This window comes from Pseudophryne corroboree, chromosome 3 (assembly GCF_028390025.1).
Source record: "Pseudophryne corroboree isolate aPseCor3 chromosome 3, aPseCor3.hap2, whole genome shotgun sequence".
Taxonomy (NCBI): domain Eukaryota; kingdom Metazoa; phylum Chordata; class Amphibia; order Anura; family Myobatrachidae; genus Pseudophryne; species Pseudophryne corroboree.
In genome coordinates, this window is record NC_086446.1 from 546,959,174 (window position 1) to 546,986,121 (window position 26,948).

The 26,948-nt window shown below is 33.4% G+C and overlaps 26 non-coding genes across 26 annotated transcripts; all 26 read left to right on the forward strand.

Moving 5' to 3' along the window:
* Positions 1-65: 65 nt before the first annotated feature.
* On the forward strand, positions 66-147 carry TRNAL-AAG (transfer RNA leucine (anticodon AAG)). Its single transcript has one exon. It is a non-coding gene; the product is annotated as a tRNA-Leu (tRNA).
* Positions 148-409: 262 nt separating this feature from the next.
* TRNAL-UAG (transfer RNA leucine (anticodon UAG)) lies at positions 410-491 on the forward strand. The gene has a single exon. It is a non-coding gene; the product is annotated as a tRNA-Leu (tRNA).
* Positions 492-2,188: 1,697 nt separating this feature from the next.
* On the forward strand, positions 2,189-2,270 carry TRNAL-AAG (transfer RNA leucine (anticodon AAG)). The gene has a single exon. It is a non-coding gene; the product is annotated as a tRNA-Leu (tRNA).
* Positions 2,271-2,532: 262 nt separating this feature from the next.
* TRNAL-UAG (transfer RNA leucine (anticodon UAG)) lies at positions 2,533-2,614 on the forward strand. The gene has a single exon. It is a non-coding gene; the product is annotated as a tRNA-Leu (tRNA).
* A 1,697-nt stretch (positions 2,615-4,311) lies between these two features.
* Positions 4,312-4,393, forward strand: TRNAL-AAG (transfer RNA leucine (anticodon AAG)). Its single transcript has one exon. It is a non-coding gene; the product is annotated as a tRNA-Leu (tRNA).
* Positions 4,394-4,655: 262 nt separating this feature from the next.
* TRNAL-UAG (transfer RNA leucine (anticodon UAG)) lies at positions 4,656-4,737 on the forward strand. The gene has a single exon. It is a non-coding gene; the product is annotated as a tRNA-Leu (tRNA).
* Positions 4,738-6,442: 1,705 nt separating this feature from the next.
* TRNAL-AAG (transfer RNA leucine (anticodon AAG)) lies at positions 6,443-6,524 on the forward strand. The gene has a single exon. It is a non-coding gene; the product is annotated as a tRNA-Leu (tRNA).
* A 262-nt stretch (positions 6,525-6,786) lies between these two features.
* On the forward strand, positions 6,787-6,868 carry TRNAL-UAG (transfer RNA leucine (anticodon UAG)). Its single transcript has one exon. It is a non-coding gene; the product is annotated as a tRNA-Leu (tRNA).
* Positions 6,869-8,570: 1,702 nt separating this feature from the next.
* Positions 8,571-8,652, forward strand: TRNAL-AAG (transfer RNA leucine (anticodon AAG)). Its single transcript has one exon. It is a non-coding gene; the product is annotated as a tRNA-Leu (tRNA).
* A 244-nt stretch (positions 8,653-8,896) lies between these two features.
* Positions 8,897-8,978, forward strand: TRNAL-UAG (transfer RNA leucine (anticodon UAG)). The gene has a single exon. It is a non-coding gene; the product is annotated as a tRNA-Leu (tRNA).
* Positions 8,979-10,677: 1,699 nt separating this feature from the next.
* TRNAL-AAG (transfer RNA leucine (anticodon AAG)) lies at positions 10,678-10,759 on the forward strand. The gene has a single exon. It is a non-coding gene; the product is annotated as a tRNA-Leu (tRNA).
* Positions 10,760-11,021: 262 nt separating this feature from the next.
* Positions 11,022-11,103, forward strand: TRNAL-UAG (transfer RNA leucine (anticodon UAG)). Its single transcript has one exon. It is a non-coding gene; the product is annotated as a tRNA-Leu (tRNA).
* Positions 11,104-12,801: 1,698 nt separating this feature from the next.
* Positions 12,802-12,883, forward strand: TRNAL-AAG (transfer RNA leucine (anticodon AAG)). Its single transcript has one exon. It is a non-coding gene; the product is annotated as a tRNA-Leu (tRNA).
* A 262-nt stretch (positions 12,884-13,145) lies between these two features.
* Positions 13,146-13,227, forward strand: TRNAL-UAG (transfer RNA leucine (anticodon UAG)). The gene has a single exon. It is a non-coding gene; the product is annotated as a tRNA-Leu (tRNA).
* A 1,697-nt stretch (positions 13,228-14,924) lies between these two features.
* On the forward strand, positions 14,925-15,006 carry TRNAL-AAG (transfer RNA leucine (anticodon AAG)). Its single transcript has one exon. It is a non-coding gene; the product is annotated as a tRNA-Leu (tRNA).
* Positions 15,007-15,996: 990 nt separating this feature from the next.
* On the forward strand, positions 15,997-16,078 carry TRNAL-AAG (transfer RNA leucine (anticodon AAG)). The gene has a single exon. It is a non-coding gene; the product is annotated as a tRNA-Leu (tRNA).
* A 262-nt stretch (positions 16,079-16,340) lies between these two features.
* Positions 16,341-16,422, forward strand: TRNAL-UAG (transfer RNA leucine (anticodon UAG)). The gene has a single exon. It is a non-coding gene; the product is annotated as a tRNA-Leu (tRNA).
* Positions 16,423-18,122: 1,700 nt separating this feature from the next.
* TRNAL-AAG (transfer RNA leucine (anticodon AAG)) lies at positions 18,123-18,204 on the forward strand. The gene has a single exon. It is a non-coding gene; the product is annotated as a tRNA-Leu (tRNA).
* Positions 18,205-20,242: 2,038 nt separating this feature from the next.
* Positions 20,243-20,324, forward strand: TRNAL-AAG (transfer RNA leucine (anticodon AAG)). Its single transcript has one exon. It is a non-coding gene; the product is annotated as a tRNA-Leu (tRNA).
* Positions 20,325-20,586: 262 nt separating this feature from the next.
* Positions 20,587-20,668, forward strand: TRNAL-UAG (transfer RNA leucine (anticodon UAG)). Its single transcript has one exon. It is a non-coding gene; the product is annotated as a tRNA-Leu (tRNA).
* Positions 20,669-22,369: 1,701 nt separating this feature from the next.
* On the forward strand, positions 22,370-22,451 carry TRNAL-AAG (transfer RNA leucine (anticodon AAG)). The gene has a single exon. It is a non-coding gene; the product is annotated as a tRNA-Leu (tRNA).
* Positions 22,452-22,713: 262 nt separating this feature from the next.
* On the forward strand, positions 22,714-22,795 carry TRNAL-UAG (transfer RNA leucine (anticodon UAG)). The gene has a single exon. It is a non-coding gene; the product is annotated as a tRNA-Leu (tRNA).
* A 1,696-nt stretch (positions 22,796-24,491) lies between these two features.
* Positions 24,492-24,573, forward strand: TRNAL-AAG (transfer RNA leucine (anticodon AAG)). Its single transcript has one exon. It is a non-coding gene; the product is annotated as a tRNA-Leu (tRNA).
* A 987-nt stretch (positions 24,574-25,560) lies between these two features.
* On the forward strand, positions 25,561-25,645 carry TRNAL-AAG (transfer RNA leucine (anticodon AAG)). The gene has a single exon. It is a non-coding gene; the product is annotated as a tRNA-Leu (tRNA).
* Positions 25,646-25,904: 259 nt separating this feature from the next.
* TRNAL-UAG (transfer RNA leucine (anticodon UAG)) lies at positions 25,905-25,986 on the forward strand. The gene has a single exon. It is a non-coding gene; the product is annotated as a tRNA-Leu (tRNA).
* Positions 25,987-26,636: 650 nt separating this feature from the next.
* TRNAL-AAG (transfer RNA leucine (anticodon AAG)) lies at positions 26,637-26,721 on the forward strand. Its single transcript has one exon. It is a non-coding gene; the product is annotated as a tRNA-Leu (tRNA).
* The last annotated feature ends 227 nt before the right edge of the window (positions 26,722-26,948 follow it).

Here is a 26,948-nt window from a genome sequence, read left to right on the forward strand (position 1 = left end):
TTCTCAAATTTTAAAATAATATGTAAAATAATAAACTATGACCTTCAGAGCTAAAATAGATATGTGGTAGCATGGCTGAGCGGTCTAAGGTGCTGGATTAAGGCTCTAGTCTCTTTGGAGGCGTGGGTTCAAATCCCACTACTGCCATGATTATTTTCAAGAGAAAATGACATTTATTGATGTCAAACTATTTTACTCTACTAAACAGCAAATCAATAATAAAAAATCCTTACTCATTAATATTGTCTACTAATTTTGTACCTTTTTTATGCTTCCTTAACTTTTTGTATTTTAAATACTTGTAACATGACACTTCTTTTCAAGTATTGATTTAAAACAACACATTTTTTTCCTGTAATCTCAACTGTATGATCCAGAACTGTGAGCATTCAGTCAGACAGGTTCATTTGGTAGCATGGCCGAGCGGTCTAAGGTGCTGGATTTAGGCTCCAGTCTCTCTGGAGGTGTGGGTTCAAATCCCACTGCTGCCATAATGATTTTACTATGAAAACATCAGTCAGTGATGACAAAATGTTTTTCTGCACTAATAAGAAAATCAATAATAATAAAGTCTTTTCTCCTCAATAGCTGATTGATATGATCCAGATGCATGAGCTAAAAATCAGCAGTGTCTAAGGCGCTGGATTAAGGTTCCAGTTTCTTTGGAGGCTTTGGATCAAAACCTACTGCCGCCATAATTATTTTTCCTAAGAAAAAATAAGTCATTGATGTCAAAGTGTTTTTCTTTACTAAACAGCAAATGAATAATAAAAAAATCCTTTCTCATTAATATTTTATGTCAATTTATGTACTTTTTTAACCTTCCAAAACATTTTGTACATAACTTAAACACTTTTGGTATGACACTTCTTTTTAAGTATTTATTTAAAAAAAAAAATGTTTGTACTGTAATCTGTGCTATATGGCCCAGATCTGTGAGCTAAGAGTGTTCATTTGGTACCATGGCCGAGCAGTCTAAGGCCACTAAGCTGCTTTAATAAAATATTGGTAGGTTAAAAAGTTCATCATCTGCCCTAGATTTTAAAACAGTTCATCATAATTTCAAGAGTCTTCTCAAAATGTAAAAATAATATGTAAAATTATAAACTATGAGCTATGGAGTCAAGGTAGAAATGTGGCTGAGCGGTCTAAGATGCTCCATTAAGGCTCCAGTCTGTTTGGAGGCATGGGTTCAAATTCCACTGCTGTCATAATTATTTTCAAGATAAAACGACTGTCATTGATGTCAAAGTGTTTTTCTCCACTAAACAGCAAGTCAATAATAAAAAATCCTTTCTAATTAATATTGTCTGCTAATTTTGCACCTTTTTTAAATTTTTGTATTTTAAACACTTTTAACATGACACTTCTTTTCAAGTATTGATTTATAACTACACAATTTTTTCTTGTAATCTTAACTATATGATCCAGAACTCTGAGCTTTGAGTCAAAAGTATCCATGGGGTAGCAAGGGCGAGCGGTTTAAGGCACTGGATTTAGGTTCCAGTCTCTCTGGAAGCGTGGGTCTGAATCCCACTGCTTCCATAATGATTTTTCTATGAAAATGTCAGTCAGTGATGGCAATGTGTTTTTCTCCACTAATAAGAAAATCAATAATAATAAAGTCCTTTCTCCTCAACATCTGATCAATATGATCCAGATGCATTAGCTAAAAATCAGCAGTGTCTAAGGTGATGGATTAAAGTTCCAGATTCTTTGGAGGAATTGGTTCAAAACCTACTGCCGCCATAATTATTTTCCCTGAGAAAAAATAAGTAATTGATGTCAAAGTGTTTTTTCTCTACTAAACAGCAAATGAATAATAAAAATATCCTTTCTCATTGATATTTTATGTCAATTTATGTACTTTTTTAACCTTCCAAAACTTTTTGTACATAATTTAAACACTTTTTGCATTACACTTCTTTTTAAATATTGATTTTAAAAAATGTTTTTACTGTAACCTGAGCTATATGACCCAGATCTGTGAGCGAAGAGTGTCCATGTGGTACCATGGCCGAGCGGTCTAAAGCCACTAAGTTGCTAAACTAAAATATTGGAAGGTTGAAAAGTTCATCATCTGTACTAGATTTTAAAACAGTTTATCACAATTTCAAGAGTCTTCTCAAACTTTAAAAATAATATGTAAAATAATAAACTATGACCTTTGGAGCCAAAATAGATATGTGGTAGCATGGCCGAGCGGTCTAAGGCGCTGGATTAAGGCTCCAGTCTCTTTGGAGGCATGGGTTCAAATCCCACTGCTGCCATAATTATTTTCAAGAGAAAATGACATTTATTGATGCCAAACTGTTTTACTCTACTAAACAGCAAATCAATAATAAAAAATCCTTACTCATTAATATTGTCTACTAATTTTGTACCTTTTTTATGCTTCCTTAACTTTTTGTATTTTAAATACTTGTAACATGACACTTCTCTTCAAGTATTGATTTAAAACAACACATTTTTTTCCTGTAATCTCAACTGTATGATCCAGAACTGTGAGCATTCAGTCAGACAGGTCCTTGTGGTAGCATGGCCGAGCGGACTAAGGCGCTGGATTTAGGCTCCAGTCTCTCTGGAGCCGTGGGTTCAAATCCCACTGCTGCCATAATGATTTTACTATGAAAATATCAGTCAGTGATGACAAAATGTTTTTCTCCACTAATAAGAAAAACAATAATAATAAAGACTTTTCTCCTCAATAGCTGATTGATATGATCCAGATGCATGAGCTAAAAATCAGCAGTGTCTAAGGCGCTGGATTAAGGTTCCAGTTTCTTTGGAGGCTTTGGATCAAAACCTACTGCCGCCATAATTATTTTTCCTAAGAAAAAATAAGTCATTGACGTCAAAGTGTTTTTCTTTACTAAACAGCAAATGAATAATAAAAAAATCCTTTCTCATTAATATTTTATGTCAATTGATGTACTTTTTTAACCTTCCAAAACATTTTGTACATAACTTAAACACTTTTGGTATGACACTTCTTTTTAAGTATTTATTTAAAACAAAAAAAATGTTTGTACTGTAATCTGTGCTATATGGCCCAGATCTGTGAGCTAAGAGAGTTCATTTGGTACCATGGCCGAGCGGTCTAAGGCCACTAAGCTGCTAAAATAAAATATTGGTAGGTTAAAAAGTTCATCATCTGCCCTAGATTTTAAAACAGTTTATCATAATTTCAAGTCTTCTCAAAATGTAAAAATAATATGTAAAATTATAAACTATGAGCTATGGAGTCAAGGTAGAAATGTGGCTGAGCTGTCTAAAATGCTGCATTAAGGCTCCAGTCTGTTTGGAGGCATGGGTTCAAATTACACTGCTGTCATAATTATTTTCAAGATAAAATGACTGTCATTGATGTCAAAGTGTTTTTCTCCACTAAACAGCAAGTCAATAACAAAAAATCCTTTCTAATTAATATTGTCTGCTAATTTTGTACCTTTTTTAAATTTTTGTATTTTAAACACTTTTAACATGACACTTCTTTTCAAGTATTGATTTATAACTACACAATTTTTTCTTGTAATCTTAACTATATGATCCAGAACTCTGAGCTTTGAGTCAAAAGTATCCATGGGGTAGCAAGGGCGAGCGGTCTAAGGCACTGGATTTAGGTTCCAGTCTCTCTGGAGGCGTGGGTCTGATTCCCACTGCTTCCATAATGCTTTTACTATGAAAATGTCAGTCAGTGATGGCAATGTGTTTTTCTCCACTAATAAGAAAATCAATAATAATAAAGTCCTTTCTCCTCAACATCTGATCAATATGATCCAGATGCATTAGCTAAAAATCAGCAGTGTCTAAGGTGATGGATTAAAGTTCCAGATTCTTTGGAGGAATTGGTTCAAAACCTACTGCCGCCATAATTATTTTCCCTGAGAAAAAATAAGTAATTGATGTCAAAGTGTTTTTTCTCTACTAAACAGCAAATGAATAATAAAAATATCCTTTCTCATTGATATTTTATGTCAATTTATGTACTTTTTTAACCTTCCAAAACTTTTTGTACATAATTTAAACACTTTTTGCATTACACTTCTTTTTAAATATTGATTTTAAAAAATGTTTTTACTGTAACCTGAGCTATATGACCCAGATCTGTGAGCTAAGAGTGTCCATGTGGTACCATGGCCGAGCGGTCTAAGGCCACTAAGTTGCTAAAGTAAAATATTGGAAGGTTGAAAAGTTCATCATCTGTCCTAGATTTTAAAACAGTTTATCACAATTTCAAGAGTCTTCTCAAACTTTAAAAATAATATGTAAAATAATAAACTATGACCTTTGGAGCCAAAATAGGTATGTGGTAGCATGGCCGAGCAGTCTAAGGCGCTGGATTAAGGCTCCAGTCTCTTTGGAGGCGTGGGTTCAAATCCCACTGCTGCCATAATTATTTTCAAGAGAAAATGACATTTATTGATGTCAAACTGTTTTTCTCTACTAAACAGCAAATCAATAATAAAAAATCCTTACTCATTAATATTGTCTACTAATTTTGTACCTTTTTTATGCTTCCTTAACTTTTTGTATTTTAAATACTTGTAACATGACACTTCTTTTCAAGTATTGATTTAAAACAACACATTTTTTTCCTGTAATCTCAACTGTAAGATCCAGAACTGTGAGCATTCAGTCAGACAGGTCCATGTGGTAGCATGGCCGAGCAGTCTAAGGCGCTGGATTTAGGCTTCAGTCTCTCTGGAGGCGTGGGTTCAAATCCCACTGCTGCCATAATGATTTTACTATGAAAACATCAGTCAGTGATGACAAAATGTTTTTCTCCACTAATAAGAAAAACAATGATAATAATAAAGACTTTTCTCCTCAATAGCTGATTGATATGATCCAGATGCATGAGCTAAAAATCAGCAGTGTCTAAGGCGCTGGATTAAGGTTCCAGTTTCTTTGGAGGCTTTGCATCAAAACCTACTGCCGCCATAATTATTTTTCCTAAGAAAAAATAAGTCATTGATGTCAAAGTGTTTTTCTTTACTAAACAGCAAATGAATAATAAAAAAATCCTTTCTCATTAATATTTTATGTCAATTGATGTACTTTTTTAACCTTCCAAAACATTTTGTACATAACTTAAACACTTTTGGTATGACACTTCTTTTTAAGTATTTATTTAAAACAAAAGAAAAATGTTTGTACTGTAATCTGTGCTATATGGCCCAGATCTGTGAGCTAAGAGTGTTCATTTGGTACCATGGCCGAGCGGTCTAAGGCCACTAAGCTGCTAAAATAAAATATTGGTAGGTTAAAAAGTTCATCATCTGCCCTAGATTTTAAAACAGTTTATCATAATTTCAAGAGTCTTCTCAAAATGTAAAAATAATATGTAAAATTATAAACTATGAGCTATGGAGTCAAGGTAGAAATGTGGCTGAGCGGTCTAAGATGCTGCATTAAGGCTCCAGTCTGTTTGGAGGCATGGGTTCAAATTCCACTGCTGTCATAATTATTTTCAAGATAAAACGACTGTCATTGATGTCAAAGTGTTTTTCTCCACTAAACAGCAAGTCAATAATAAAAAAATCCTTTCTAATTAATATTATCTGCTAATTTTGTACCTTTTTTAAAATTTTGTATTTTAAACACTTTTAACATGACACTTCTTTTCAAGTATTGATTTATAACTACACAATTTTTTCTTGTAATCTTAACTATATGATCCAGAACTCTGAGCTTTGAGTCAAAAGCATCCATGGGGTAGCAAGGGCGAGTGGTCTAAGGCACTGGATTTAGGTTCCAGTCTCTCTGGAGGCGTGGGTCTGAATCCCACTGCTTCCATAATGATTTTACTATGAAAATGTCAGTCAGTGATGGCAATGTGTTTTTCTCCACTAATAAGAAAATCAATAATAATAAAGTCCTTTCTCCTCAACATCTGATCAATATGATCCAGATGCATTAGCTAAAAATCAGCAGTGTCTAAGGTGTGGGATTAAAGTTCCAGATTCTTTGGAGGAATTGGTTCAAAACCTACTGCCGCCATAATTATTTTCCCTGAGAAAAAATAAGTCATTGATGTCAAAGTGTTTTTTCTCTACTAAACAGCAAATGAATAATAAAAATATCCTTTCTCATTGATATTTTATGTCAATTTATGTACTTTTTTAACCTTCCAAAACGTTTTGTACATAATTTAAACACTTTTTGCATTACACTTCTTTTTAAATATTGATTTAAAAAAATGTTTTTACTGTAACCTGAGCTATATGACCCAGATCTGTGAGCTAAGAGTGTCCATGTGGTACCATGGCCGAGCGGTCTAAGGCCACTAAGTTGCTAAAGTAAAATATTGGAAGGTTGAAAAGTTCATCATCTGTCCTAGATTTTAAAACAGTTTATCACAATTTCAAGAGTCTTCTCAAACTTTAAAAATAATATGTAAAATAATAAACTATGACCTTTGGAGCCAAAATAGATATGTGGTAGCATGGCCGAGCGGTCTAAGGTGCTGGATTAAGGCTCCAGTCTCTTTGGAGGCGTGGATTCAAATCCCACTGCTGCCATAATTATTTTCAAGAGAAAATGACATTTATTGATGTCAAACTGTTTTACTCTACTAAACAGCAAATCAATAATAAAAAATCCTTACTCATTAATATTGTCTACTAATTTTGTACCATTTTTATGCTTCCTTAACTTTTTGTATTTTAAATACTTGTAACATGACACTTCTTTTCAAGTATTGATTTAAAACAACACATTTTTTTCCTGTAATCTCAACTGTATGATCCAGAACTGTGAGCATTCAGTCAGACAGGTCCATGTGGTAGCATGGCCGAGCGGTCTAAGGCGCTGGATTTAGGCTCCAGTCTCTCTGGAGGCGTGGGTTCAAATCCCACTGATGCCATAATGATTTTACTATGAAAACATCAGTCAGTGATGACAAAATGTTTTTCTCCACTAATAAGAAAAACAATAATAATAAAGACTTTTCTCCTCAATAGCTGATTGATATGATCCAGATGCATGAGCTAAAAATCAGCAGTGTCTAAGGTGGTGGATTAAGGTTCCAGTTTCTTTGGAGGCTTTGGATCAAAATCTACTGCCGCCATAATTATTTTTCCTAAGAAAAAAATAAGTCATTGATGTCAAAGTGTTTTTCTTTACTAAACAGCAAATTAATAATAAAAAAATCCTTTCTCGTTAATATTTTATGTCAATTGAGGTACTTTTTTAACCTTCCAAAACATTTTGTACATAATTTAAACACTTTTGGTATGACACTTCTTTTTAAGTATTTATTTAAAACAAAAACAAATGTTTGTACTGTAATCTGTGCTATATGGCCCAGATTTGTGAGCTAAGAGTGTTCATTTGGTACCATGGCCGAGCGGTCTAAGGCCACTAAGCTGCTAAAATAAAATATTGGTAGGTTAAAAAGTTCATCATCTGCCCTAGATTTTAAAACAGTTTATCATAATTTCAAGAGTCTTCTCAAAATGTAAAAATAATATGTAAAATTATAAACTATGAGCTATGGAGTCAAGGTAGAAATGTGGCTGAGCGGTCTAAGATGCTGCATTAAGGCTCCAGTCTGTTTGGAGGCATGGGTTCAAATTCCACTGCTGTCATAATTATTTTCAAGATAAAACGACTGTCATTGATGTCAAAGTGTTTTTCTCCACTAAACAGCAAGTCAATAATAAAAAATCCTTTCTAATTAATATTATCTGCTAATTTTGTACCTTTTTTAAAATTTTGTATTTTAAACACTTTTAACATGACACTTCTTTTCAAGTATTGATTTATAACTACACAATTTTTTCTTGTTATCTTAACTATATGATCCAGAACTCTGAGCTTTGAGTCAAAAGTATCCATGGGGTAGCAAGGGTGAGTGGTCTAAGGCACTGGATTTAGGTTCCAGTCTCTCTGGAGGCGTGGGTCTGAATTCCACTGCTTCCATAATGATTTTACTATGAAAATGTCAGTCAGTGATGGCAATGTGTTTTTCTCCACTAATAAGAAAATTAATAATAATAAAGTCCTTTCTCCTCAACATCTGATCAATATGATCCAGATGCATTAGCTAAAAATCAGCAGTGTCTAAGGTGCTGGATTAAAGTTCCAGATTCTTTGGAGGAATTGGTTCAAAACCTACTGCCGCCATAATTATTTTCCCTGAGAAAAAATAAGTAATTGATGTCAAAGTGTTTTTTCTCTACTAAACAGCAAATGAATAATAAAAATATCCTTTCTCATTGATATTTTATGTCAATTTATGTACTTTTTTAACCTTCCAAAACGTTTTGTACATAATTTAAACACTTTTTGCATTACACTTCTTTTTAAATATTGATTTAAAAAAATGTTTTTTACTGTAACCTGAGCTATATGACCCAGATCTGTGAGCTAAGAGTGTCCATGTGGTACCATGGCTGAGCGGTCTAAGGCCACTAAGTTGCTAAAGTAAAATATTGGAAGGTTGAAAAGTTCATCATCTGTCCTAGATTTTAAAACAGTTTATCACAATTTCAAGAGTCTTCTCAAACTTTAAAAATAATATGTAAAATAATAAACTATGACCTTTGGAGCCAAAATAGATATGTGGTAGCATGGCCGAGCGGTCTAAGGCGCTGGATTAAGGCTCCAGTCTCTTTGGAGGCGTGGGTTCAAATCCCACTGCTGCCATAATTATTTTCAAGAGAAAATGACATTTATTGATATCAAACAGCAAATCAATAATAAAAAATCCTTACTCATTAATATTGTCTACTAATTTTGTACCTTTTTTATGCTTCCTTAACTTTTTGTATTTTAAATACTTGTAACATGACACTTCTTTTCAAGTATTGATTTAAAACAACACATTTTTTCCCTGTAATCTCAACTGTATGATCCAGAACTGTGAGCATTCGGTCAAACAGGTCCATGTGGTAGCATGGCCGAGCGGTCTAAGGCGCTGGATTTAGGCTCCAGTCTCTCTGGAGGCGTGGGTTCAAATCCCACTGCTGCCATAATGATTTTACTATGAAAACATCAGTCAGTGATGACAAAATGTTTTCTCCACTAATAAGAAAAACAATAATAATAAAGACTTTTCTCCTCAATAGCTGATTGATATGATCCAGATGCATGAGCTAAAAATCAGCAGTGTCTAAGGTGCTGGATTAAGGTTCCAGTTTCTTTGGAGGCTTTGGATCAAAACCTACTGCCGCCATAATTATTTTTCCTAAGAAAAAATAAGTCATTGATGTCAAAGTGTTTTTCTTTACTAAACAGCAAATGAATAATAAAAAAATCCTTTCTCATTAATATTTTATGTCAATTGATGTACTTTTTTAACCTTCCAAAACATTTTGTACATAACTTAAACACTTTTGGTATGACACTTCTTTTTAAGTATTTATTTAAAACAAAAAAAAATGTTTGTACTGTAATCTGTGCTATATGGCCCAGATCTGTGAGCTAAGAGTGTTCATTTGGTACCATGGCCGAGCGGTCTAAGGCCACTAAGCTGCTAAAATAAAATATTGGTAGGTTAAAAAGTTCATCATCTGCCCTAGATTTTAAAACAGTTTATCATAATTTCAAGAGTCTTCTCAAAATGTAAAAATAATATGTAAAATTATAAACTATGAGCTATGGAGTCAAGGTAGAAATGTGGCTGAGCGGTCTAAGATGCTTCATTAAGGCTCCAGTCTGTTTGGAGGCATGGGTTCAAATTCCACTGCTGTCATAATTATTTTCAAGATAAAACGACTGTCATTGATGTCAAAGTGTTTTTCTCCACTAAACAGCAAGTCAATAATAAAAAATCCTTTCTAATTAATATTGTCTGCTAATTTTGTACCTTTTTTAAATTTTTGTATTTTAAACACTTTTAACATGACACTTCTTTTCAAGTATTGATTTATAACTACACAATTTTTTCTTGTAATCTTAACTATATGATCCAGAACTCTGAGCTTTGAGTCAAAAGCATCCATGGGGTAGCAAGGGCGAGTGGTCTAAGGCACTGGATTTAGGTTCCAGTCTCTCTGGAGGCGTGGGTCTGAATCCCACTGCTTCCATAATGATTTTACTATGAAAATGTCAGTCAGTGATGGCAATGTGTTTTTCTCCACTAATAAGAAAATCAATAATAATAAAGTCCTTTCTCCTCAACATCTGATCAATATGATCCAGATGCATTAGCTAAAAATCAGCAGTGTCTAAGGTGTGGGATTAAAGTTCCAGATTCTTTGGAGGAATTGGTTCAAAACCTACTGCCGCCATAATTATTTTCCCTGAGAAAAAATAAGTCATTGATGTCAAAGTGTTTTTTCTCTACTAAACAGCAAATGAATAATAAAAATATCCTTTCTCATTGATATTTTATGTCAATTTATGTACTTTTTTAACCTTCCAAAACGTTTTGTACATAATTTAAACACTTTTTGCATTACACTTCTTTTTAAATATTGATTTAAAAAAATGTTTTTACTGTAACCTGAGCTATATGACCCAGATCTGTGAGCTAAGAGTGTCCATGTGGTACCATGGCCGAGCGGTCTAAGGCCACTAAGTTGCTAAAGTAAAATATTGGAAGGTTGAAAAGTTCATCATCTGTCCTAGATTTTAAAACAGTTTATCACAATTTCAAGAGTCTTCTCAAACTTTAAAAATAATATGTAAAATAATAAACTATGACCTTTGGAGCCAAAATAGATATGTGGTAGCATGGCCGAGCGGTCTAAGGTGCTGGATTAAGGCTCCAGTCTCTTTGGAGGCGTAGATTCAAATCCCACTGCTGCCATAATTATTTTCAAGAGAAAATGACATTTATTGATGTCAAACTGTTTTACTCTACTAAACAGCAAATCAATAATAAAAAATCCTTACTCATTAATATTGTCTACTAATTTTGTACCATTTTTATGCTTCCTTAACTTTTTGTATTTTAAATACTTGTAACATGACACTTCTTTTCAAGTATTGATTTAAAACAACACATTTTTTTCCTGTAATCTCAACTGTATGATCCAGAACTGTGAGCATTCAGTCAGACAGGTCCATGTGGTAGCATGGCCGAGCGGTCTAAGGCGCTGGATTTAGGCTCCAGTCTCTCTGGAGGCGTGGGTTCAAATCCCACTGATGCCATAATGATTTTACTATGAAAACATCAGTCAGTGATGACAAAATGTTTTTCTCCACTAATAAGAAAAACAATAATAATAAAGACTTTTCTCCTCAATAGCTGATTGATATGATCCAGATGCATGAGCTAAAAATCAGCAGTGTCTAAGGTGGTGGATTAAGGTTCCAGTTTCTTTGGAGGCTTTGGATCAAAATCTACTGCCGCCATAATTATTTTTCCTAAGAAAAAAATAAGTCATTGATGTCAAAGTGTTTTTCTTTACTAAACAGCAAATTAATAATAAAAAAATCCTTTCTCGTTAATATTTTATGTCAATTGATGTACTTTTTTAACCTTCCAAAACATTTTGTACATAATTTAAACACTTTTGGTATGACACTTCTTTTTAAGTATTTATTTAAAACAAAAAAAAATGTTTGTACTGTAATCTGTGCTATATGGCCCAGATCTGTGAGCTAAGAGTGTTCATTTGGTACCATGGCCGAGCGGTCTAAGGCCACTAAGCTGCTAAAATAAAATATTGGTAGGTTAAAAAGTTCATCATCTGCCCTAGATTTTAAAACAGTTTATCATAGTTTCAAGAGTCTTCTCAAAATGTAAAAATAATATGTAAAATTATAAACTATGAGCTATGGAGTCAAGGTAGAAATGTGGCTGAGCGGTCTAAGATGCTGCATTAAGGCTCCAGTCTGTTTGGAGGCATGGGTTCAAATTCCACTGCTGTCATAATTATTTTCAAGATAAAACGACTGTCATTGATGTCAAAGTGTTTTTCTCCACTAAACAGCAAGTCAATAATAAAAAATCCTTTCTAATTAATATTGTCTGCCAATTTTGTACCTTTTTTAAAATTTTGTATTTTAAACACTTTTAACATGACACTTCTTTTCAAGTATTGATTTATAACTACACAATTTTTTCTTGTAATCTTAACTATATGATCCAGAACTCTGAGCTTTGAGTCAAAAGTATCCATGGGGTAGCAAGTGCGAGCGGTCTTAGGCACTGGATTTAGGTTCCAGTCTCTCTGGAGGCGTGGGTCTGAATCCCATTGCTTCCATAATGCTTTTACTATGAAAATGTCAGTCAGTGACGGCAATGTGTTTTTCTCCACTAATATGAAAATCAATAATAATAAAGTCCTTTCTCCTCAACATCTGATCAATATGATCCAGATGCATTAGCTAAAAATCAGCAGTGTCTAAGGTGCTGGATTAAAGTTCCAGATTCTTTGGAGGAATTGGTTCAAAACCTACTGCTGCCATAATTATTTTCCCTGAGAAAAAATAAGTAATTGATGTCAGTGTTTTTTTCTCTACTAAACAGCAAATGAATAATAAAAATATCCTTTCTCATTGATATTTGATGTCAATTTATGTACTTTTTTAACCTTCCAAAACGTTTTGTACATAATTGAAACACTTTTTGCATTACACTTCTTTTTAAATATTGATTAAAAAAAATGTTTTTACTGTAACCTGAGCTATATGACCCAGATCTGTGAGCTAATAGTGTCCAGGTGGTACCATGGCCGAGCGGTCTAAGGCCACTAAGTTGCTAAAGTAAAATATTGGAAGGTTGAAAAGTTCATCATCTGTCCTAGATTTTAAAACAGTTTATCACAATTTCAAGAGTCTTCTCAAATTTTAAAATAATATGTAAAATAATAAACTATGACCTTTAGAGCTAAATAGATATGTGGTAGCATGGCCGAGCGGTCTAAGGTGCTGGATTAAGGCTCCAGTCTCTTTAGAGGCGTGGGTTCAAATCCCACTACTGCCATAATCATTTTCAAGAGAAAATGACATTTATTGATGTAAAACTATTTTACTCTACTAAACAGCAAATCAATAATAAAAAACCCTTACTCATTAATATTGTCTACTAATTTTGTACCTTTTTTATGCTTCCTTAACTTTTTGTATTTTAAATACTTGTAACATGACACTTCATTTCAAGTATTGATTTAAAACAACACATTTTTTTCCTGTAATCTCAACTGTATGATCCAGAACTGTGAGCATTCAGTCAGACAGGTTCATGTGGTAGCATGGCCGAGCGGTCTAAGGTGCTGGATTTAGGCTCCGGTCACTCTGGAGGCGTGGGTTCAAATCCCACTGCTGCCATAATGATTTTACTATGAAAACATCAGTCAGTGATGACAAAATGTTTTTCTCCACTAATAAGAAAAACAATAATAATAAAGACTTTTCTCCTCAATAGCTGATTGATATGATCCAGATGCATGAGCTAAAAATCAGCAGTGTCTAAGGCGCTGGATTAAGGTTCCAGTTTCTTTGGAGGCTTTGGATCAAAACCTACTGCCGCCATAATTATTTTTCCTAAGAAAAAATAAGTCATTGATGTCAAAGTGTTTTTCTTTACTAAACAGCAAATGAATAATAAAAAAATCCTTTCTCATTAATATTTTATGTCAATTTATGTACTTTTTTAACCTTCCAAAACATTTTGTACATAACTTAAACACTTTTGGTATGACACTTCTTTTTAAGTATTTATTAAAAAAAAATGTTTGTACTGTAATCTGTGCTATATGGCCCAGATCTGTGAGCTAAGAGTGTTCATTTGGTACCATGGCCGAGCGGTCTAAGGCCACTAAGCTAATAAAATAAAATATTGGTAGGTTAAAAAGTTCATCATCTGCCCTAGATTTTAAAACAGTTTATCATAATTTCAAGAGTCTTCTCAAAATGTAAAAATAATATGTAAAATTATAAACTATGAGCTATGGAGTCAAGGTAGAAATGTGGCTGAGCGGTCTAAGATGCTCCATAAAGGCTCCAGTCTGTTTGGAGGCATGGGTTCAAATTCCACTGCTGTCATAATTATTTTCAAGATAAAACGACTGTCATTGATGTCAAAGTGTTTTTCTCCACTAAACAGCAAGTCAATAATAAAAAATCCTTTCTAATTAATATTGTCTGCTAATTTTGTACCTTTTTTAAATTTTTGTATTTTAAACACTTTTAACATGACACTTCTTTTCAAGTATTGATTTATAACTACACAATTTTTTCTTGTAATCTTAACTATATGATCCAGAACTCTGAGCTTTGAGTCAAAAGCATCCATGGGGTAGCAAGGGCGAGCGGTCTAAGGCACTGGATTTAGGTTCCAGTCTCTCTGGAGGCGTGGGTCTGAATCCCACTGCTTCCATAATGATTTTACTATGAAAATGTCAGTCAGTGATGGCAATGTGTTTTTCTCCACTAATAAGAAAATCAATAATAATAATAAAGTCCTTTCTCCTCAACATCTGATCAATATGATCCAGATGCATTAGCTAAAAATCAGCAGTGTCTAAGGTGATGGATTAAAGTTCCAGATTCTTTGGAGGAATTGGTTCAAAACCTACTGCCGCCATAATTATTTTCCCTGAGAAAAAATAAGTAATTGATGTCAAAGTGTATTTTCTCTACTAAACAGCAAATGAATAATAAAAATATCCTTTCTCATTGATATTTTATGTCAATTTATGTACTTTTTTAACCTTCCAAAACGTTTTGTACATAATTTAAACACTTTTTGCATTACACTTCTTTTTAAATATTGATTTAAAAAAATATTTTTACTGTAACCTGAGCTATATGACCCAGATCTGTGAGCTAAGAGTGTCCATGTGGTACCATGGCTGAGCGGTCTAAGGCCACTAAGTTGCTAAAGTAAAATATCGGAAGGTTGAAAAGTTCATCATCTGTCCTAGATTTTAAAACAGTTTATCACAATTTCAAGAGTCTTCTCAAACTTTAAAAATAATATGTAAAATAATAAACTATGACCTTTGGAGCCAAAATAGATATGTGGTAGCATGGCCGAGCGGTCTAAGGCGCTGGATTAAGGCTCCAGTCTCTCTGGAGGCGTGGGTTCAAATCCCACTGCTGCCATAATTATTTTCAAGAGAAAATGACATTTATTGATGTCAAACTGTTTTACTCTACTAAACAGCAAATCAATAATAAAAAATCCTTACTCATTAATATTGTCTACTAATTTTGTACCTTTTTTATGCTTCCTTAACTTTTTGTATTTTAAATACTTGTAACATGACACTTCTTTTCAAGTATTGATTTAAAACAACACATTTTTTTCCTGTAATCTCAACTGTATGATCCAGAACTGTGAGCTTTCAGTCAGACAGGTCCATGGGGTAGCAAGGGCGAGCGGTCTAAGGCACTGGATTAAGGTTCCAGTCTCTCTGGAGGCGTGGGTCTGAATCCCACTGCTTCCATAATGATTTTACTATGAAAATTTCAGTCAGTGATGGCAATGTGTTTTTCTCCACTAATAAGAAAATCAATAATAATAAAGTCCTTTCTCCTCAACATCTGATCAATATGATCCAGATGCATTAGCTAAAAATCAGCAGTGTCTAAGGTGCTGGATTAAAGTTCCAGATTCTTTGGAGGAATTGGTTCAAAACCTACTGCTGCCATAATTATTTTCCCTGAGAAAAAATAAGTAATTGATGTCAAAGTGTTTTTTCTCTACTAAACAGCAAATGAATAATAAAAATATCCTTTCTCATTGAAATTTTATGTCAATTTATGTACTTTTTTAACCTTCCAAAACGTTTTGTACATAATTTAAACACTTTTTGCATTACACTTCTTTTTAAATATTGATTTAAAAAAATGTTTTTACTGTAACCTGAGCTACATTATGACCCAGATCTGTGAGCGAAGAGTGTCCATGTGGTACCATGGCCGAGCGGTCTAAGGCCACTAAGTTGCTAAAGTAAAATATTGGAAGGTTGAAAAGTTCATCATCTGTCCTAGATTTTAAAACAGTTTATCACAATTTCAAGAGTCTTCTCAAACTTTAAAAATAATATGTAAAATAATAAACTATGACCTTTGGAGCCAAAATAGATATGTGGTAGCATGGCCGAGCGGTCTAAGGCGCTATATTAAGGCTACAGTCTCTTTGGAGGCGTGGGTTCAAATCCCACTGCTGCCATAATTATTTTCAAGAGAAAATGACATTTATTGATGTCAAACTGTTTTACTCTACTAAACAGCAAATCAATAATAAAAAATCCTTACTCATTAATATTGTCTACTAATTTTGTACCTTTTTTATGCTTCCTTAACTTTTTGTATTTTAAATACTTGTAACATGACACTTCTTTTCAAGTATTGATTTAAAACAACACATTTTTTTCCTGTAATCTCAACTGTATGATCCAGAACTGTGAGCATTCAGTCAGACAGGTCCATGTGGTAGCATGGCCGAGCGGTCTAAGGTGCTGGATTTAGGCTCCAGTCTCTCTGGGGTCGTGGGTTCAAATCCCACTGCTGCCATAATGATTTTACTATGAAAACATCAGTCAGTGATGACAAAATGTTTTTCTCCACTAATAAGAAAAACAATAATAATAAAGACTTTTCTCCTCAATAGCTGATTGATATGATCCAGATGCATGAGCTAAAAATCAGCAGTGTCTAAAGCGCTGGATTAAGGTTCCAGTTTCTTTGGAGGCTTTGGATCAAGACCTACTGCCGCCATAATTATTTTTCCTAAGAAAAAATAAGTCATTGATGTCAAAGTGTTTTTCTTTACTAAACAGCAAATGAATAATAAAAAAATCCTTTCTCATTAATATTTTATGTCAATTTATGTACTTTTTTAACCTTCCAAAACATTTTGTACATAACTTAAACACTTTTGGTATGACACTTCTTTTTAAGTATTTATTTAAAACAAAAAAAAATGTTTGTACTGTAATCTGTGCTATATGGCCCAGATCTGTGAGCTAAGAGTGTTCATTTGGTACCATGGCCGAGCGGTCTAAGGCCACTAAGCTGCTAAAATAAAATATTGGTAGGTTAAAAAGTTCATCATCTGCCCTAGATTTTAAAACAGTTTATCATAATTTCAAGAGTCTTCTCAAAATGTAAAAATAATATGTAAAATTATAAACTATGAGCTATGGAGTCAAGGTAGAAATGTGGCTGAGCGGTCTTAGATGCTCCATTAAGGCTCCAGTCTGTTTGTAGGCATGGGTTCAAATTCCACTGCTGTCATAATTATTTTCAAGATAAAACGACTGACATTGATGTCAAAGTGTTTTTCTCCACTAAACAGCAAGTCAATAAAAAAAAATCCTTTCTAATTAATATTGTCTGCTAATTTTGTACCTTTTTTAAATTTTTGTATTTTAAACACTTTTAACATGACACTTCTTTTCAAGTATTGATTTATAACTACACATTTTTTTCTTGTAATCTTAACTATATGATCCAGAACTCTGAGCTTTGAGTCAAAAGTATCCATGGGGTAGCAAGGGCGAGCGGTTTAAGGCACTGGATTTAGGTTCCAGTCTCTCTGGAGGCGTGGGTCTGAATCCCACTGCTTCCATAATGATTTTACTATGAAAATGTCAGTCAGTGATGGCAATGTGTTTTTCTCCACTAATAAGAAAATCAATAATAATAAAGTCCTTTCTCCTCAACATCTGATCAATATGATCCAGATGCATTAGCTAAAAATCAGCAGTGTCTAAGGTGATGGATTAAAGTTCCAGATTCTTTGGAGGAATTGGTTCAAAACCTACTGCCGCCATAATTATTTTCCCTGAGAAAAAATAAGTAATTGATGTCAAAGTGTTTTTTCTCTACTAAACAGCAAATGAATAATAAAAATATCATTTCTCATTGATATTTTATGTCAATTTATGTACTTTTTTAACCTTCCAAAACGTTTTGTACATAATTTAAACACTTTTTGCATTACACTTCTTTTTAAATATTGATTTAAAAAAATATTTTTACTGTAACCTGAGCTATATGACCCAGATCTGTGAGCTAAGAGTGTCCATGTGGTACCATGGCCGAGCGGTCTAAGGCCACTAAGTTGCTAAAGTAAAATATTGGAAGGTTGAAAAGTTCATCATCTGTCCTAGATTTTAAAACAGTTTATCACAATTTCAAGAGTCTTCTCAAACTTTAAAAATAATATGTAAAATAATAAACTATGACCTTTGGAGCCAAAATAGATATGTGGTAGCATGGCCGAGCGGTCTAAGGCGCTGGATTAAGGCTCCAGTCTCTCTGGAGGCGTGGGTTCAAATCCCACTGCTGCCATAATTATTTTCAAGAGAAAATGACATTTATTGATGTCAAACTGTTTTACTCTACTAAACAGCAAATCAATAATAAAAAATCCTTACTCATTAATATTGTCTACTAATTTTGTACCTTTTTTATGCTTCCTTAACTTTTTGTATTTTAAATACTTGTAACATGACACTTCTTTTCAAGTATTGATTTAAAACAACACATTTTTTTCCTGTAATCTCAACTGTATGATCCAGAACTGTGAGCTTTCAGTCAGACAGGTCCATGGGGTAGCAAGGGCGAGCGGTCTAAGGCACTGGATTTAGGTTCCAGTCTCTCTGGAGGCGTGGGTCTGAATCCCACTGCTTCCATAATGATTTTACTATGAAAATGTCAGTCAGTGATGGCAATGTGTTTTTCTCCACTAATAAGAAAATCAATAATAATAAAGTCTTTTCTCCTCAATAGCTGATTGATATGATCCAGATGCATGAGCTAAAAATCAGCAGTGTCTAAGGCGCTGGATTAAGGTTCCAGTTTCTTTGGAGGCTTTGGATCAAAACCTACTGCCGCCATAATTATTTTTCCTAAGAAAAAATAAGTCATTGATGTCAAAGTGTTTTTCTTTACTAAACAGCAAATGAATAATAAAAAAATCATTTCTCATTAATATTTTATGTCAATTTATGTACTTTTTTAACCTTCCAAAACATTTTGTACATAATTAAACACTTTTGGTATGACACTTCTTTTTAAGTATTTATTTAAAAAAAAATGTGTGTACTGTAATCTGTGCTATATGGCCCAGATCTGTGAGCTAAGAGTGTTCATTTGGTATCATGGCCGAGCGGTCTAAGGCCACTAAGCTGCTAAAATAAAATATTGGTAGGTTAAAAAGTTCATCATCTGCCCTAGATTTTAAAACAGTTTATCATAATTTCAAGAGTCTTCTCAAAATGTAAAAATAATATGTAAAATTATAAACTATGAGCTATGGAGTCAAGGTAGAAATGTGGCTGAGCGGTCTAAGATGCTCCATTAAGGCTCCAGTCTATTTGGAGGCATGGGTTCAAATTCCACTGCTGTCATAATTATTTTCAAGATAAAACAACTGTCATTGATGTCAAAGTGTTTTTCTCCACTAAACAGCAAGTCAATAATAAAAAATCCTTTCTAACTAATATTGTCTGCTAATTTTGTACCTTTTTTAAATTTTTGTATTTTAAACACTTTTAACATGACACTTCTTTTCAAGTATTGATTTATAACTACACAATTTTTTCTTGTAATCTTAACTATATGATCCAGAACTCTGAGCTTTGAGTCAAAAGTATCCATGGGGTAGCAAGGGCGAGCGGTCTAAGGCACTGGATTTAGGTTCCAGTCTCTCTGGAGGCGTGGGTCTGAATCCCGCTGCTTCCATAATGATTTTACTATGAAAATGTCAGTCAGTGATGGCAATGTGTTTTTCTCCACTAATAAGAAAATCAATAATAATAAAGTCCTTTCTCCTCAATATCTGATCAATATGATCCAGATGCATTAGCTAAAAATCAGCAGTGTCTAAGGTGCTGGATTAAAGTTCCAGATTCTTTGGAGGAATTGGTTCAAAACCTACTGCTGCCATAATTATTTTCCCTGAGAAAAAATAAGTAATTGATGTCAAAGTGTTTTTTCTCTACTAAACAGCAAATGAATAATAAAAATATCCTTTCTCATTGATATTTTATGTCAATTTATGTACTTTTTTAACCTTCCAAAACGTTTTGTACATAATTTAAACACTTTTTGCATTACACTTCTTTTTAAATATTGATTTAAAAAAATGTTTTTACTGTAACCTGAGCTATATGACCCAGATCTGTGAGCGAAGAGTGTCCATGTGGTACCATGGCCGAGCGGTCTAAGGCCACTAAGTTGCTAAAGTAAAATATTGGAAGGTTGAAAAGTTCATCATCTGTCCTAGATTTTAAAACAGTTTATCACAATTTCAAGAGTCTTCTCAAACTTTAAAAATAATATGTAAAATAATAAACTATGACCTTTGGAGCCAAAATAGATATGTGGTAGCATGGCCGAGCGGTCTAAGGTGCTGGATTAAGGCTCCAGTCTCTTTGGAGGCGTGGGTTCAAATCCCACTGCTGCCATAATTATTTTCAAGAGAAAATGACATTTATTGATGTCAAACTGTTTTACTCTACTAAACAGCAAATCAATAATAAAAAATCCTTACTCATTAATATTGTCTACTAATTTTGTACCTTTTTTATGCTTCCTTAACTTTTTGTATTTTAAATACTTGTAACATGACACTTCTTTTCAAGTATTGATTTAAAACAACACATTTTTTTCCTGTAATCTCAACTGTATGATCCAGAACTGTGAGCATTCAGTCAGACAGGTCCATGTGGTAGCATGGCCGAGCGGTCTAAGGTGCTGGATTTAGGCTCCAGTCTCTCTGGGGTTGTGGGTTCAAATCCCACTGCTGCCATAATGATTTTACTATGAAAACATCAGTCAGTGATGACAAAATGTTTTTCTCCACTAATAAGAAAAACAATAATAATAAAGACTTTTCTCCTCAATAGCTGATTGATATGATCCAGATGCATGAGCTAAAAATCAGCAATGTCTAAGGCGCTGGATTAAGGTTCCAGTTTCTTTGGAGGCTTTGGATCAAAACCTAGTGCCGCCATCATTATTTTTCCTAAGAAAAAATAAGTCATTGATGTCAAAGTGTTTTTCTTTACTAAACAGCAAATGAATAATAAAAAAATCCTTTCTCATTAATATTTTATGTCAATTTATGTACTTTTTTAACCTTCCAAAACATTTTGTACATAATTTAAACACTTTTGGTATGACACTTCTTTTTAAGTATTTATTTAAAACATAAAAAAATGTTTGTACTGTAATCTGTGCTATATGGCCCAGATCTGTGAGCTAAGAGTGTTCATTTGGTACCATGGCCGAGCGGTCTAAGGCCACTAAGATGCTAAAATAAAATATTGGTAGGTTAAAAAGTTCATCATCTGCCCTAGATTTTAAAACAGTTTATCATAATTTCAAGAGTCTTCTCAAAATGTAAAAATAATATGTAAAATTATAAACTATGAGCTATGGAGTCAAGGTAGAAATGTGGCTGAGCGGTCTAAGATGCTCTATTAAGGCTCCAGTCTGTTTGGAGGCATGGGTTCAAATTCCACTGCTGTCATAATTATTTTCACGATAAAACGACTGTCATTGATGTCAAAGTGTTTTTCTCCACTAAACAGCAAGTCAATAATAAAAAATCCTTTCTAATTAATATTGTCTGCTAATTTTGTACCTTTTTTAAATTTTTGTATTTTAAACACTTTTAACATGACACTTCTTTTCAAGTATTGATTTATAACTACACAATTTTTTCTTGTAATCTTAACTATATGATCCAGAACTCTGAGCTTTGAGTCAAAAGTATCCATGGGGTAGCAAGGGGCGAGCGGTCTAAGGCACTGGATTTAGGTTCCAGTCTCTCTGGGGGCGTGGGTCTGAATCCCACTGCTTCCATAATGCTTTTACTATGAAAATGTCAGTCAGTGATGGCAATGTGTTTTTCTCCACTAATAAGAAAATCAATAATAATAAAGTCCTTTCTCCTCAACATCTGATCAATATGATCCAGATGCATTAGCTAAAAATCAGCAGTGTCTAAGGTGATGGATTAAAGTTCCAGATTCTTTGGAGGAATTGGTTCAAAACCTACTGCCGCCATAATTATTTTCCCTGAGAAAAAATAAGTAATTGATGTCAAAGTGTTTTTTCTCTACTAAACAGCAAATGAATAATAAAAATATCCTTTCTCATTGATATTTTATGTCAATTTATGTACTTTTTTAACCTTCCAAAACTTTTTGTACATAATTTAAACACTTTTTGCATTACACTTCTTTTTAAATATTGATTTAAAAAAATGTTTTTACTGTAACCTGAGCTATATGACCCAGATCTGTGAGCTAAGAGTGTCCATGTGGTACCATGGCCGAGCGGTCTAAGGCCACTAAGTTGCTAAAGTAAAATATTGGAAGGTTGAAAAGTTCATCATCTGTCCTAGATTTTAAAACAGTTTATCACAATTTCAAGAGTCTTCTCAAACTTTAAAAATAATATGTAAAATAATAAACTATGACCTTTGGAGCCAAAATAGATATGTGGTAGCATGGCCGAGCGGTCTAAGGCGCTGGATTAAGACTCCAGTCTCTTTGGAGGCGTGGGTTCAAATCCCACTGCTGCCATAATTATTTTCAAGAGAAAATGACATTTATTGATGTCAAACTGTTTTACTCTACTAAACAGCAAACCAATAATAAAAAATCTTTACTCATTAATATTGTCTACTAATTTTGTACCTTTTTTATGCTTCCTTAACTTTTTGTATTTTAAAAACTTGTAACATGACACTTCTTTTCAAGTATTGATTTAAAACAACACATTTTTTTCCTGTAATCTCAACTGTATGATCCAGAACTGTGAGCATTCAGTCAGACAGATTCTTGTGGTAGCACGGCCGAGCGGTCTAAGGTGCTGGATTTAGGCTCCAGTCTCTCTGGAGGCGTGGGTTCAAATCCCACTGCTGCCATAATGATTTTACTATGAAAACATCAGTCAGTGATGACAAAATGTTTTTCTCCACTAATAAGAAAAACAATAATAATAAAGACTTTTCTCCTCAATAGCTGATTGATATGATCCAGATGCATGAGCTAAAAATCAGCAGTGTCTAAGGCGCTGGATTAAGGTTCCAGTTTCTTTGGAGGCTTTGGATCAAAACCTACTGCCGCCATAATTATTTTTCCTAAGAAAAAATAAGTCATTGATGTCAAAGTGTTTTTCTTTACTAAACAGCAAATGAATAATAAAAAAATCCTTTCTCATTAATATTTTATGTCAATTTATGTACTTTTTTAACCTTCCAAAACATTTTGTACATAACTTAAACACTTTTGGTATGACACTTCTTTTTAAGTATTTATTTTAAAAAAAAATGTTTGTACTGTAATCTGTGCTATATGGCCCAGATCTGTGAGCTAAGAGTGTTCATTTGGTACCATGGCCGAGCGGTCTAAGGCCACTAAGCTGCTAAAATAAAATATTGGTAGGTTAAAAAGTTCATCATCTGCCCTAGATTTTAAAACAGTTTATCATAATTTCAAGAGTCTTCTCAAAATGTAAAAATAATATGTAAAATTATAAACTATGAGCTATGGAGTCAAGGTAGAAATGTGGCTGAGCGGTCTAAGATGCTCTATTAAGGCTCCAGTCTATTTGGAGGCATGGGTTCAAATTCCACTGCTGTCATAATTATTTTCACGATAAAACGACTGTCATTGATGTCAAAGTGTTTTTCTCCACTAAACAGCAAGTCAATAATAAAAAATCCTTTCTAATTAATATTGTCTGCTAATTTTGTACCTTTTTTAAATTTTTGTATTTTAAACACTTTTAACATGACACTTCTTTTCAAGTATTGATTTATAACTACACAATTTTTTCTTGTAATCTTAACTATATGATCCAGAACTCTGAGCTTTGAGTCAAAAGTATCCATGGGGTAGCAAGGGCGAGCGGTCTAAGGCACTGGATTTAGGTTCCAGTCTCTCTGGAGGCGTGGGTCTGAATCCCACTGCTTCCATAATGATTTTACTATGAAAATGTCAGTCAGTGATGGCAATGTGTTTTTCTCCACTAATAAGAAAATCAATAATAATAAAGTCCTTTCTCCTCAACATCTGATCAATATGATCCAGATGCATTAGCTAAAAATCAGCAGTGTCTAAGGTGCTGGATTAAAGTTCCAGATTCTTTGGAGGAATTGGTTCAAAACCTACTGCCGCCATAATTATTTTCCCTGAGAAAAAATAAGTAATTGATGTCAAAGTGTTTTTTCTCTACTAAACAGCAAATGAATAATAAAAATATCCTTTCTCATTGATATTTTATGTCAATTTATGTACTTTTTTAACCTTCCAAAACGTTTTGTACATAATTTAAACACTTTTTGCATTACACTTCTTTTTAAATATTGATTTAAAAAAATATTTTTACTGTAACCTGAGCTATATGACCCAGATCTGTGAGCTAAGAGTGTCCATGTGGTACCATGGCCGAGCAGTCTAAGGCCACTAAGTTGCTAAAGTAAAATATTGGAAGGTTGAAAAGTTCATCATCTGTCCTAGATTTTAAAACAGTTTATCACAATTTCAAGAGTCTTCTCAAACTTTAAAAATAATATGTAAAATAATAAACTATGACCTTTGGAGCCAAAATAGATATGTGGTAGCATGGCCGAGTGGTCTAAGGCGCTGGATTAAGGCTCCAGTCTCTCTGGAGGCGTGGGTTCAAATCCCACTGCTGCCATAATTATTTTCAAGAGAAAATGACATTTATTGATGTCAAACTGTTTTACTCTACTAAACAGCAAATCAATAATAAAAAATCCTTACTCATTAATATTGTCTACTAATTTTGTACCTTTTTTATGCTTCCTTAACTTTTTGTATTTTAAATACTTGTAACATGACACTTCTTTTCAAGTATTGATTTAAAACAACACATTTTTTTCCTGTAATCTCAGCTGTGTGATCCAGAGCTGTGAGCTTTCAGTCACACAGGTCCATGAGGTAGCAAGGGCGAGCGGTTTAAGGCACTTGATTTAGGTTCCAGTCTCTCTGGAGGCGTGGGTCTGAATCCCACTGCTTCCATAATGATTTTACTATGAAAATGTCAGTCAGTGATGGCAATGTGTTTTTCTCCACTAATAAGAAAATCAATAATAATAAAGTCCTTTCTCCTCAACATCTGATCAATATGATCCAGATGCATTAGCTAAAAATCAGCAGTGTCTAAGGTGCTGGATTAAAGTTCCAGATTCTTTGGAGGAATTGGTTCAAAACCTACTGCTGCCATAATTATTTTCCCTGAGAAAAAATAAGTAATTGATGTCAAAGTGTTTTTTCTCTACTAAACAGCAAATGAATAATAAAAATATCCTTTCTCATTGATATTTTATGTCAATTTATGTACTTTTTTAACCTTCCAAAACGTTTTGTACATAATTTAAACACTTTTTGCATTACACTTCTTTTTAAATATTGATTTAAAAAAATGTTTTTACTGTAACCTGAGCTATATGACCCAGATCTGTGAGCGAAGAGTGTCCATGTGGTACCATGGCCGAGTGGTCTAAGGCCACTAAGTTGCTAAAGTAAAATATTGGAAGGTTGAAAAGTTCATCATCTGTCCTAGATTTTAAAACAGTTTATCACAATTTCAAGAGTCTTCTCAAACTTTAAAAATAATATGTAAAATAATAAACTATGACCTTTGGAGCCAAAATAGATATGTTGTAGCATGGCCGAGCGGTCTAAGGTGCTGGATTAAGGCTCCAGTCTCTTTGGAGGCGTGGGTTCAAATCCCACTGCTGCCATAATTATTTTCAAGAGAAAATGACATTTATTGATGTCAAACTGTTTTACTCTACTAAACAGCAAATCAATAATAAAAAATCCTTACTCATTAATATTGTCTACTAATTTTGTACCTTTTTTATGCTTCCTTAACTTTTTGTATTTTAAATACTTGTAACATGACACTTCTTTTCAAGTATTGATTTAAAACAACACATTTTTTTCCTGTAATCTCAACTGTATGATCCAGAACTGTGAGCATTCAGTCAGACAGGTCCATGTGGTAGTATGGCCGAGCAGTCTAAGGTGCTGGATTTAGGCTCCAGTCTCTCTGGGGTCGTGGGTTCAAATCCCACTGCTGCCATAATGATTTTACTATGAAAACATCAGTCAGTGATGACAAAATGTTTTTCTCCACTAATAAGAAAAACAATAATAATAAAGACTTTTCTCCTCAATAGCTGATTGATATGATCCAGATGCATGAGCTAAAAATCAGCAGTGTCTAAGGTGCTGGATTAATGTTCCAGTTTCTTTGGAGGCTTTGGATCAAAACCTACTGCCGCCATAATTATTTTTCCTAAGAAAAAATAAGTCATTGATGTCAAAGTGTTTTTCTTTACTAAACAGCAAATGAATAATAAAAAAATCCTTTCTCATTAATATTTTATGTCAATTGATGTACTTTTTTAACCTTCCAAAACATTTTGTACATAACTTAAACACTTTTGGTATGACACTTCTTTTTAAGTATTTATTTAAAACAAAAGAAAAATGTTTGTACTGTAATCTGTGCTATATGGCCCAGATCTGTGAGCTAAGAGTGTTCATTTGGTACCATGGCCGAGCGGTCTAAGGCCACTAAGCTGCTAAAATAAAATATTGGTAGGTTAAAAAGTTCATCATCTGCCCTAGATTTTAAAACAGTTTATCATAATTTCAAGAGTCTTCTCAAACTTTAAAAATAATATGTAAAATAATAAACTATGACCTTTGGAGCCAAAATAGATATGTTGTAGCATGGCCGAGCGGTCTAAGGTGCTGGATTAAGGCTCCAGTCTCTTTGGAGGCGTGGGTTCAAATCCCACTGCTGCCATAATTATTTTCAAGAGAAAATGACATTTATTGATGTCAAACTGTTTTACTCTACTAAACAGCAAATCAATAATAAAAAATCCTTACTCATTAATATTGTCTACTAATTTTGTACCTTTTTTATGCTTCCTTAACTTTTTGTATTTTAAATACTTGTAACATGACACTTCTTTTCAAGTATTGATTTAAAACAACACATTTTTTTCCTGTAATCTCAACTGTATGATCCAG